This window comes from Chiloscyllium plagiosum, unplaced genomic scaffold, assembly GCF_037043375.1.
Source record: "Chiloscyllium plagiosum isolate Xiang-an unplaced genomic scaffold, Cpla_swu_hap1 HiC_scaffold_4, whole genome shotgun sequence".
NCBI lineage: Eukaryota > Metazoa > Chordata > Chondrichthyes > Orectolobiformes > Hemiscylliidae > Chiloscyllium > Chiloscyllium plagiosum.
In genome coordinates, this window is record NW_028270142.1 from 136,600,434 (window position 1) to 136,612,715 (window position 12,282).

Consider the following 12,282-nt stretch of genomic DNA (forward strand, 5'->3'; position numbering starts at 1 on the left):
ATTGAGATAAATTATTAATCAGGAAAAAGCCCAGCCTGGCACTCTCACCACTGCATCTTATGTGCACTTCAATTTGGTTTCACCTGTTAACAATGCTATTTTAACCTTCCGTTAAATGGTTTGACAATATTGTATAAATCATTTAATTTACGTTTGTCTCAAATCTTCCTTGCCGCCATTTTAAGCAGAGACACCGGTGTATCTGTTCGTTTTGAATGAATTAATGTCTCTTTTAAGATCAGGACTGCTGAAAGATATAAGTATTCAGATGGTATTAAGTATCAAATAATGCAATTTCAAGACTTATATATTTTGAGATTGATAATTTGAGAGCAAATTTTTGAAATTACAGTAAGAGGCATGTTTAAGCAAGACCCCGTCAGATCTTACTCTTTGTCCTCAATGAGATTTTTTTTTAAATGGCATAATTTAAAATTAGTGCTGCACTGCTTTGCAGAAAGATTCTGGATTTGATCATCTCCCTGTGTGGGGTTGCTAATTTCAGCGGGAGAGGTGATTTCCCTGGGCTACAAAGCGTGAAATGTGATGGAGTCCTATTCTTGGGGGCTGGTTTTAATTTGGTTGTTGGGCTGGAATTGGCTGACAGGGGTGGCATGATAGCTCTGTGGTTAGCACTGCTTCCTCCCAGTGCTAGGGACCCAGGTTCAATTCCTGTCTTGGGTGACTGTGTGGAGTTTGCATGTTCTCCCTGTGTGGGTTTTCTCCCACAATCCAAAGGTTAGGTGAATTGGCTGTGCTAAATTGCCCATAGTGTTAGGTGCACTAATTAGGGGAATGCGTCTGGGTGTGTTACTCTTTGCAGGGGCTTGTTGGGCTAAGGGACCTGTTCCTATATTGTAGAAAATCTAATCTAATGGCTGGTTTCACCTTGATCCTGCAGAATGCAGTGAAAGGAAAATAAATATTTAGCCAGTGGTCAGGAGGGTGCCATTGGTGAGATGCCCATTGGGATTGGCATATCAATTTGGGAGGGACACATACATCAACAGAAACATTAACTCAGTTCCTCTCCCTGTGGAGTCTCTCCATCAGTTTCTGCTCCTAATTTAGATGTCTAGAACTGGCAATGTTTTGCATTGGTTTCGGGGAAGGGTGCCCAGCAATTTGGTTGCCATCGCGTCCCCAGGGCCTATGGAGATGGTCAGACCTCTGCCTTGAAAACAAAAAATGCTGGAGCTCACAACAGGTCAGGCAGCATCCATGGAGACAGGGAGTTACCAAAGCAATCACACAACACCAGGTTATGGTCCAACAGGTTTATTTGGAAGCACTAGCTTTCGGAGCTCCTTGTGGTTGTGGAGCAGGACCACAAGACGCAGAACTGATAACAAAAGATTATAGTGTCATGTAGTTGAAATGATATATTGAACAAAACTAAATTGCAGAGAGACAGCACTGTAAGTCATTTGAAGAGTCATCTAGCCTCGAAACATTAGCTTGCTCTCTCTCTCTCTCCATGGATGCTGTCTGACCTGCTGTGACCTCCAGCATTTTTTGTTTTCAGGACAGATCCCAGCATCTGCAGTCATATGCTCCTGCAGACCTCTGTCTTAAACTGGCAGCCAGATAATAGCCACAGCGTGGGCCATTCCTCTCTGAGGCTGACACTTACACATGGGGAGACATGAAAGGGTGGGGCCGGAGTGGTGTCCATGTCTGGGGAGAACCCGTAGCCATCGCCTTCAAACTGAATGCGAATTGCAGTCGCTGTAATAGAGTGGCTGATAACAGTTTCAGGTTGCAATTTTGACGTGACATGGTTAACTTTGCTTTTCGTTCGCCACTGGGCGCTGGGACATCTCTGCTTGTCTGCGGGAGCAAATTAAAGGGGGAAATACACACTGGAACTTGTAAGCCACAGAGAGAGCAGAAGGGGGTAGGGGCCGTCAAAAAATAAAAACATCCCAGGGGAATCTAACGGGGTCTCCCCAATCCCACCCCTGAGGAGACAGAAGAATTGAAAAAGTTGGAAATTCTCCGAGCAGGCAACCTGTAAATCCGGATTAGTTTTGCGCTTTCGCCTCACATGCCCCAGGAGTTCAATTGATCACTTGCTCTGTGACAAGTTTTTTTTTAAAACTAAAGCAAAAAAAAATAGAGCACTGACAGTCTTTGCGGTGGTTTGATTTCTTTCAAATGCAAATGCCCTTCCCTCCCTGCCTCTCCCCTCTCTCTGGGAAAGATAGATTACGTTCAGCCTCCCACCCCCCCCCCCCCAGCCCTGATTTATACATCTCGGTCTAAAGGAATCTGTTTGTGGATTCTGTCTCGCTCCTGGTCGTTCTCTCCTGGTTATGAATCACTCTTGGCCGGGGTATAGCAAGCTGCCTGGTTCCTCCTCCGTTTCTCTTCGGGAGGGGGTGTCTCCCCCCCCCCTCCGTCTAGGCTGAGGCGATTGGACCCAGTTCTGTACTGCCACCCCTTCTCCACCTCCTGCAGAGACATTTCGCCTTGTTGCTGGCTGTGGTTGCTACCGGGACGTGAGGGAGCAGTTGCTCGCCAAGGACAGGGGACTCACTCTCTCTCTCTGAGCTCAAACAGCAGCTGAACAAGAAACGGAGCAAAACTTGCCTTGCTGGTCAGCAGAAGGTGGGTGTCTGCTCCTTTTTTCTGTGGTAGGGGGGAGACGGGATATTGTCATTCCAGCAGTTAGATTAAGTCATCACAGCGCAAAAGCGAAATGAAACTCTGTATATTGCGTTCCCTTCGCTGGGCAAGGTCAGCTGTGCATTGACTGTGCTGCCCCTTATATTGACTGGGACCCCGGTGTTTTCACCTATTACCCACTGGTTCGGCACACTGCCGCAATTTCTACCTTTTACTCCCCACCAATCCTTCTCCGGAACCTGATTGTTTTCAGGATTAAATTTAACCCTCTCAGCGTTGACCGGCTCCAGGTTAAACCCGTTTGCATGAACTCCGCATTTTGGCGAATGAAGAGGTTGCGGGGCAGTGTTGGACTGTGCGTTTTGTTTTGCTTTTGGAAAGAACGAATCGCCTTTACCCAACAGACCTTTAAAAGGAAAGACGTTAAACTGAAGAGTTAGGCGGAGATAGCAATGCTTACTCTGTGAAGGTGAGCGGTGCTGTGTTTGTCCATATTGTTGATGTTGGCCGGACCAGAGTTCGGTTTCGAGTATAAGAATAGACAGACCTACAGAGATGGAGGAAGTGGGTGCACTTGATGCGTGGATAGTCCTATTTTCTTTGTTAAACAAAATATAGCGTTCTACAGCAAACTCCATCCCATTTAGCCCACAGCATGCCCTTTTGTCTGTATGATTCCTCCATGCAATGTTTGAAACGAAACGGTTCATTTGAGCTTTCTGACTGCGATCATTCGCCTGAAGTCTTCTGCACGATAATTCAATTCATTGGTCGCGCACAGAGTTTGGAACCTTCTCCCGTGTTTATCTCAAGAGCTGTACAGTACGGAACTGTCAGAGATACAGGAGGAAGTAACTGCTCCCACTGATGTGCTAGAGAGAGAAAGAGAGAGAGAGAAATCACCCCAGATCCCCATCAGTGTTCAAAAAACCATTTGCACTGATGCACCTGACTCACAAAGCAATTGCAAACATCCCTAAGCAGTTCTGCTACACATTCTGTTGGTCTGTCTATCACCAACCTACTGATCCATTTCAAATCTCAAAAGTAGTTCAGGTGCGTCTGTATGTTTTGCATGTACTTATCATTAACAGATTGTCCTGATCTGCATTTGTTGGGGCAAACCGTGTCTTCACGGTTTGTGAATGTGTCTATCGAAAATATATGACGCCTTTCCGCTCGGTAGTAGCGGGATCAGGGAGAGTCTGTGTAGTGCTATGCAAAATGCAGAGTAGCCTGCACCGCTGTGTGTCGAGCTGGCGTGTTTGTGTGAGTTATGGAGCAGACCGTGTGTGCAGTTTCCATGGGTGTGCAAGTTGCATAAACTGCGTGTTACTGTTATTTTAAAAAAAAATCATGGAATCACTGGCTGGGTCAGCATTTATTGCCCATTCGTAATTGCCTGGGGAGGGCAGTTAGGGGTCCATCGCATTGCTGTGGGTCTGGACTCAAATGTAGGCCAGACCAGGTAAGGATGGCAGATTTCCTTCTCTCATGTGTTTTAGTGAGCCAGTTGGGAGTCTTACAACAGGCAACATGGTTGTCATTGTCATCTTTTGTTCAAGATTTTCATTGATTCAGATTTTACCCTCTGTCAAATTGGATTTTGACCTGATGTGCTCAGAACTTTAACTCTGGATCCTGGATTATGCTCTAGTGACAGGTTGTGAGGTATATTTCATGTACTTTGTAGACTGTCCCTGTTTGTTACTTCGAGGACAGTCAAGGGTTATAGTGGCAGCAGAATGCAGAGTCCACAGTCGGATCAGCCACGATCTGGTGGAATGCTGGAGCCGACTCCCAGTGCCCTGTATTCCCCTGACAGTCACCATGCATGACCTAGATTGGAATATCACATTGGAACTGGGATATGTTGTGCATTTTATAGTCTACCTGCCACAGAAGCAATGTATGGCCAGCTTTGACAGCATTTGTCTGGTTCACGTACGGTACTCGTGTCTTCTTGTGAGATGTTGGTTAGCTCAGTTGGTGGATGGCTAGTTTGTAATACTAACAGTGTGGATTCAGTTCCTGTGGTAACTCAGGTCACCATGAATGTTTCACCTTCTCAACATCACATGAGCCTCAGGTTAAACTCACCACCAGTCATCTCCCTCTCTGTAATGAGAGAACAGTCTGTGGTCCTCTGGGACTGTAGTGTCTTTACCTTACAGATGTCCTTCCTGTGTGACTCACGCTGCCTGAGATTACCATGAAGAACTCTTGTTCTCAACCACTCCCCTCACCTAAAGTGTGATGATCCTCAGATTAAACCCCCAACAGTCATCAATCTTCAATGAGAGATCAGCCTTATGCTCTGGTATGACTCTGGTGATTTTACCATTAACTTGCCATAAGCTGTAGCATAATACTCATATCATGCATTATGTGGAAAGGAGATCTGTGCAAACATAAGATCATAATGCACAGAATGAGGCCATTCAACCCATTAAATTTAGGTCAGCTAATTGAAAGAGAAATCTGATTAATCTTGACTCTCCTCCTGTTCAGATACTTACTGTGGGATTTGCTCCCAATACATTTTCAAGTAATGCCTTTCAGCTCATCAATACTTGGTGAGTACAAAAAAAATCTGCTGAGTCATCTAAACCCTCTGCCTGTGGAACCAGCCTCTCCCAACTTCTCCTAATGAATCTCCTTGTGAATTGTTGAACATTGTTCTCAAATTTTCTGTGAACCTCTTGCGCTGAGGAAGAGAATCCTCATTTCTCCAGGTTGTCCAAATAACTGAACTCCCGCCCTGCGACTACTTCTCCGAATAAATCTCTGAAGAATTCTCCATGACCCTCCTTCTGAAGTGCAGAATCCAAAAGTTAGCACAATACTCCAGCTGAGACCTAACCATTGATTTCATAATTTTTAGCACCACCTTTGTTTTCTTGATATTCTCTGTTTCTGTTTTGTACATATGGGTTTAGTCATAAGATTGACTAAGTAGTCATGTGATGTGGATGCACCAGCGCATAGAATCCCTACAGTGTGGAAGCAGACCATTTGATCCATCAAGTCCACACTGCCCATCTGAAGGATATTCCAGTCAGACCCACCTTATCCCTGTAACCCCTCATTTCCCATGGCTTATCCACCTACACATCCCTGGACACTATGGGCAATTTTTGGGCTGTGGGAGGAAACCAGAGCACCCGGAGGAAATTTACACGCAAAGGGAGAATACATAAACTCCACATAGAGAGTTGCCTGAGGCTGGGACCGAATCTGGGTCCTTGGGGCTGTGAGGCAGCAGTGCTAACCACTGAGCCACCGTGCTGCCCTGTTATAAATCATGCACATTTTTATAATGGATGATCAATTGAGAAGTATAAAGGTCAATCAGCATGGATTCTCAAAAATGAGATCAAAATTAACCATCGTTTAACAGCATAACAGCTCTTAACGATTCAAGTGAAGTCTTTAATTGAACAGGTCAGTGAGTATTTTATTCTTTGAGTTTCAGAAGCACTTGAACAAGATTCCCAATCAGCAAATCATGGTGATTGTAACAGGAAAGAGGATGGGGGCTCCTCTACAGTCATGGATAGAAAATATCTTTTCTCAACAGAAGTTATTCCAGCTGTGTCAAAGTTTCAGCAGCTCAAGGGTTGGTCTTTATAATTTGTCAATCATAATGACAACTTGGACAAAAGTACAGTAAGAAAAATGTCCTGAGTTTATAGATGGCACCAAAATAGGAGGCACTGGGGAAATAAGCAACATTGCTTTGGCAGGCAGGGCCAGTAGGTGGCAGATACAGTTTGATGTATTCGGGGTAGAGTCATTACGGTGAAAATATGAAAATAAAGAAAGAACTTTGAAGATATTGGGTAGAGGTTGGGTTAAAGAGAATAATTTTATAGTTGTCAAAACACGAGTGCTCAGCTGCAGTGATAAAAGCAAGTGTCATGTAGTTACCATTCACTGAAGGAATGAGTGCAAATATAATGCTGTTCTGGTGGGTTTTTTTCTCATCAACAACTTATTCATGTCATTTGGTGTGACAGATATGAGCATGAGCTGAACTTAAGAGCCTCTAATTAATGAAGAAGTACGTGATAAGTTAGAAAGGTGATTCCAGAGAAAAGTGGGAGCTTTTGTCTCTTTACATATGAAGGGCTGTGGGTGAAGATAAATTGTTTGTACAAACTGTATGGTAACCATTCCCAAAGCTTTCCACACTCCAACCTTAATCAGATGGGAGCCTCATGCATCTGTAGCAGTTGCATTCCTCTGATGTACATAGGAGCTGACGGCATTTTGTCTGGCAGTGTAGCCAATGATGTCCAAAAAGACAAGCTCAGAAACAGACCCTTCGGTCCAACTCATCAACGCTGACCAGTTATCCTAAATTAATCTACTTCCATCTGCCAGCATTTGGCTCAAATCCTTCTAAACCTTGCCTGTTCATATACCCATCCAGATGCCTCTTAAAGATTGTAATTGTACCCACCTCCACCATTTCCTGTAGCAGCTAATTCCATACATGTACCACCCTCTGTGTGAAAATGTTGCTCCGTAAGTTCCTTTTAAATCTTTCCCCTCTCACCCTAAACCTATGCCGTCTAGTTTTGGACTCCCTCACCTCAGAGAAACAACCTTGTCTATTTATCCTATCCATGCCCCTCATGATTTTATGAACCTCTATAAGGTCTCCCCTCAGTCTCCAACCCTCCAAGGAAATTAGTTCTCGCCTATCCACACCCTCTCTATAGCTCGAATCCTCCAACCCTGGCAATATCCTTGTAAATCTTTTCTGAAACCTTTCAAGTTTCGCAGCGTCTCGTTGGAGTGCTGCCAAAGACTAGTTCCTGTAGACTTTACAAAGACGATGTAGGCCATTGCCAACCTGCAGTTCACTCTCTCCATTCATATCCCCAGCCTCCTGGTAGCCAGTCAATCACCCTCTACCCAGTGTGAGACCATCTCCAACTTGTGAATTGGGTCAGCAGAAAACTATTGATGGAAATCAGTACCTGTCCAGTTTTACAAGCAGCTGATTGAATTTGCCTGGACTGTAATTTGTAAACCTACTCCATAACGTTGTTGAATAAGTAATTATTGAATAAGTAAGCATCGTTGGAGACCTTTTAGATGAATTCAAAAGACAATTAGCTTTGTGTCCCCTGGAGAGAGAAGGTTCTGAGGGGAGTTGTGGGGATATAAGTGGTTGATGTTGGCTTATGGATAATGGGAATAAGTGGGACTGCTCTTCTTAGAGCACAGTTGGTTTGGAAGAGATTTGACAAAAGTGTTCAAAACAGGAAAGAGTTTTTGGTTAGATAGAGTACTAAGATCATCTGATTCTATTGGTGAGAAGGCTGGTAACCAGAGGACACGGAATTTAAATGCTTCACAAAAAATCAAAGGGAGAAAATTAGAAGATTTTACTTACAGAAGCTGATGGGAGCAGTCTGATGGAGTGCTGGAAGCATATTACATAAAAACTTCTAAAATTTGAAAAGGAAACAATTGCAGTTTTATGGAGAGAGAGCGGAAGGACTGGGGAAAAATAATGGATAGCTTTTTTCACAGACAAGATGGACTGAATGGCCTTGTTCTGTGCTGTGTGATTCTCTGAGAGGTGGACAGGATAACCATTAATGATACTGCACCATTTTATCTTAAAAACTGGCGACACTGTGATCAATGGGGCTGAATAGCTAAGATAGTTAGTGCAGAATAAAGCCAACAGCTTTCAATCTCTGTTCTAGCTGAGGTTGCCTCTCCCCTCCTTAACCCCGATAAAAGCATAAGCCTTAATTAATAACTCTTGGACAATGAGATGACTGCCGTGGGAGAGAGAGAATGTTACTATGTCCTGCCGGGTTGAAATGAGTCTGAACGTCAGTCATGGCTGATATTTTTTGACACTGTTTTTCCCTAAAGCACTACATTCACAGGCTTGGCTGGGAAGGTAAAGGAGGATGGCAGTGAGAAATGAAAGTGTATCTCTCCCCCTTCTCTGAAGCAAGAACAACCAAAGATGGGGACCACAAAGAGGGCTCTGTGGTGTCAGCAGGTTAGCTTCTGCCCTGACTGTGTTGATATGCTGTTACCCTGAAAGGAATAGAAGTAAAACGAAAAGGTTAAACAAATCCAAACATAAATATTGAAGATCTATCCTTGGACTAATATATAGCATTTCAGTGAAAGACAATTCCTTTTTTATAAAAACGTGAAAAGCCAGTATTATCCATCAGGTGGGGGAAAACTCACCCTTAAAACAGAAGAAATTTATAGTTAAACAATATTATTGCCCATGTCCATTGGTGGAATATTATGAATCAATTTCTTTATGATCTTGCGTGTTTTGCCCGTATTAACCTGTGTGTAGCTGTGCTGTTACCACTTTGTACCTGCAGTCTTCACCATGCTTTCCTCCTTTGTTCTGGGGAGCTCAGAGGCTAATGTAACTCGGTACTTATTACAATGCCATATGTTTGGAGCTGTTTTGCTCTTTTCTTGTGTTTCTGTGTGCTTGTGTGTGTGTTTGAACTGCAGATTCACACAACAGTATGTTCAGTTCATTTAAAATGCTCCTATGAGAATACTTAGGGCAGTTACCAGCAGGGGAATGCAGCCCAAGTGATCTTGTGTCATCTGGCAAGAGGACTTAATGGTGTCTGATCTCATTGACTCATAGCCAGTGGACTCTGCGATGCCTTCTGTCTCGACTTTCTATGGAACTGGCCAGCACAGCGTGCTCAATACGATGGACACAGTGCAAGGGAGTTCTAGGAAAGATTATTTTTTATCACGGCGCTTAGTCAGGCAAATAAGCACAGCTGCCTTCACGCAAATAATTTCATGTCATACATCTTCAGTAACAAAGTTAAATAACATTGTAACGAAATATCCTCAGTGAGCTATGCAAACATTAGCAGTCAACACCTATTTATCCAGTGTAGAATAAGATGAAAACAATGCCATTTTATATTATGCAAACACCTGCAACAGAAAACTGGTGCAGTTCCTTCCTATCAGTATTCCCCCGGGATAACTATTCCTCGATGGAACACCAAGTTTGAACTAAACTTGACTTTAACCTGTCTTGCGTTAAGTGGCATTCAATATTTCTGACACATCCATAATAATAGACGTATCCTTCTTTTCAGCTATTGAAAGAGAAAATAAACTCAATCTCTGTGTATTTGGTCACTTAGCCTTTTGATTTGTCAAGTGCATCTTGGTTTGAACAGCTCACTGCTTTAGGGAAAGTGGGGAAAGTGGGGAAAATGTTTCAGTCAGACTGCAGGTTTAACCTCTTCATTTTACAACTCACGGAGGAGAGTCTTCCTTTGGCTTTTGCAAATGTCAGACTCATATACTTGATCTTGATTATCATAAATCGTTGAATTGACAATGAACTGTAGGATTCTCTGAGTTATAGCATCAAAGTATAGGATTGTAGAGCACAGGAGGAGGCCATTCGGTCCATAATTCAGAAGGGTGGCTTTTGGACCAACAGCTGTAAGACAGAAGCAGAGAACCAGTTAGGTAAACGTTTACTTTTGAGGGTCTACCTGTCCGTGCGCTGCATTCTCCATTTCCAGTTCAGATACCCAGCCTTCATGGGTTTGTTTCTGCAAACTGCAAGGTGGAATTTAGTGTTCCCAACAAGTTAACACCCAAAAATGCTCGGAGATACAAAGAGAAAACCACTGTTGAAAGAAAAGCTGCAATGCTGGAAGAACCTTCAATCTACTTTTCTTCAAACACATCAGGGCCTTGTCACAATAGGTGGTCCCTCAGCATTATTTCCTGAGGCACTGTCACAAAGTAACCTCTAATGAGACTGCAGTAATGCCTGCTTATCATAACAGGAACAGATGAATATTACCTAGTCACCTTCCTTATCTGATTTGCATTCAGTGACCTTGATTTGATTTTTCCCCATTTAAAAAAAAACACATTATTAATCTTTGTTTTTTTTTGTGAATAATTTCTAAAAGTACCCTGATGTTTTTAAAGAGATCATTAGCAGTTTACACACAAGCCTTTGCATTTATCAACATTGATTTAAAGATACAAAGTATAAGCTGTGTGCTTCTGAAGGGGGAATTGAAGGAAACGATTCTCCCCAGTTACCAGTCACTTTCCAACGTTATGTATCAGAAGCGTTTTCTACATTTGCAGGTTAAAGAATTTTAGCCTCCTACTTCCATCCATCACACTCACAGTAGAGCTGTGATGACTAGTTTGATGATTGGTGACAGAGCAGCCAGTGATTTCACTGTGCTTTTGGTTAAAGTGAAGGCAGCTTTCCTTATCAATGATTTCAGACATACTTAGAATTACATAGAATCTAGCCTTTCCAGCCCAACTGACACTTACAATTCACACAAACCTTCTCCCATACATTATTGAGCCTTAGCACAGTAATTTTCCATTTCTTTTTCTGTCATGTGTTTGTTCAGCTTCTCTTAAAATGCTTTTTATCTTGGGTGTGTGATGGCCATTCTCACCCGTCTCTGGGTAAAGACGTTTCTCCTGAATTCCCCATCAGATCTAATAGTGACAATGGGGAGGTGATGACCTGGTGATGTCATCGCTAGACTATTTAATCCAGAAACTCAACTAATGCTCTGGGGATCTGGGTGTGAATTTTGTCATGGTGTGTGGAATTTGAATTCAATTAAAATTATTTTAAAAATCTGGAGTTAAGAATCTACTGATTGCCAATTGTCAGGGGCAAAAAAACCTATCTGGCTCAGTGATGTCCTTCAGGTACAGTAGGTGGTGTGGCCTCACCAGCACCCTGTACTGCTGCAGCATAACCTCACTGTTTTTAAACTCAATCTCTTTAGCAATGAAGGATAAAATTCCATTTGCCTTCCTAATTACCTGCTGTACCTGCAGAACAACCCTCTGTGATTCATGCACACAGACACGCAGGTCCCTCTGCATAGCAGCTTGCTGTAACTTTTTACCATTCAGGTAATAGTCCATTTTATTGTTATCCCTACCAAAATGGCAAGTCAGCCAAATTACTGTCGGTCTGAAGTCACATGTAAGCCAGACCAGGTGAGGATGGCAGTTGGAGATTTCCTTCCCTGAAACACAGAAACATAGACAATAGCTGCAAGAGTAGGCCACTCTGCCCTTCCAGCCTGCATCACCATTCAATATGATCATGACTGATCATACAATATTAGTAAGCCATTCCCACTTTCTGTCCATACCCCTTGATCCCTTTAGCCATAAGGGCCATGTCTAGCTCCCTCTTGAATGTATCTAAAGAATTCTCCCCGGGCCTGTTTCCACACTGTCTAAAAAAAAACAAGCAGGGGAATTCTTGCCACTTCAACCCGGCGTTCACTAAAACAAATGGCGTGGTCATTGTTGGTGAGAGCCTACTGTTTCTAAATCAGCTGCTGTACAGTACAGCCTTCAACAAATACATCATCAATAATCAGTATTTTGGGAGGTGCTGAGGGAATGAAAGGCACTAAATAAACATATGTCCTTTCTTTCTTCATCCACAAGTCGATATTGCCTGTTTTATTTTATCACACAAAGTCATAACAATCGTACTATTTGACAAGAGTAAATTTGAAAGCATGCTTATGTGATTGATTTTTCTCTCCTTGTATTCTCCTTGGAAACCAATAAAATTCACTTCTGAAAAATGAGATATCA

At 42.9% G+C, this 12,282-nt stretch overlaps 1 protein-coding gene across 3 annotated transcripts in view; it reads left to right on the top strand.

Moving 5' to 3' along the window:
* Positions 1-12,282, top strand: part of cdh7a (cadherin 7a) — a 329,420-nt gene that overhangs the window by 153,927 nt on the left and 163,211 nt on the right. The window contains exon 1 of one of the 3 annotated variants that reach the window (XM_043687680.2): positions 2,409-2,610. The exons of 1 other annotated variant lie outside the window; for it this stretch is intronic. The gene's annotated coding sequence lies outside the window, so the exon portion shown is untranslated. Of the gene's footprint in view, positions 1-2,408; positions 2,611-2,847; positions 3,098-12,282 lie in introns of those variants that run through there. One more of the 3 variants, XM_043687681.2, reaches the window with a different exon arrangement.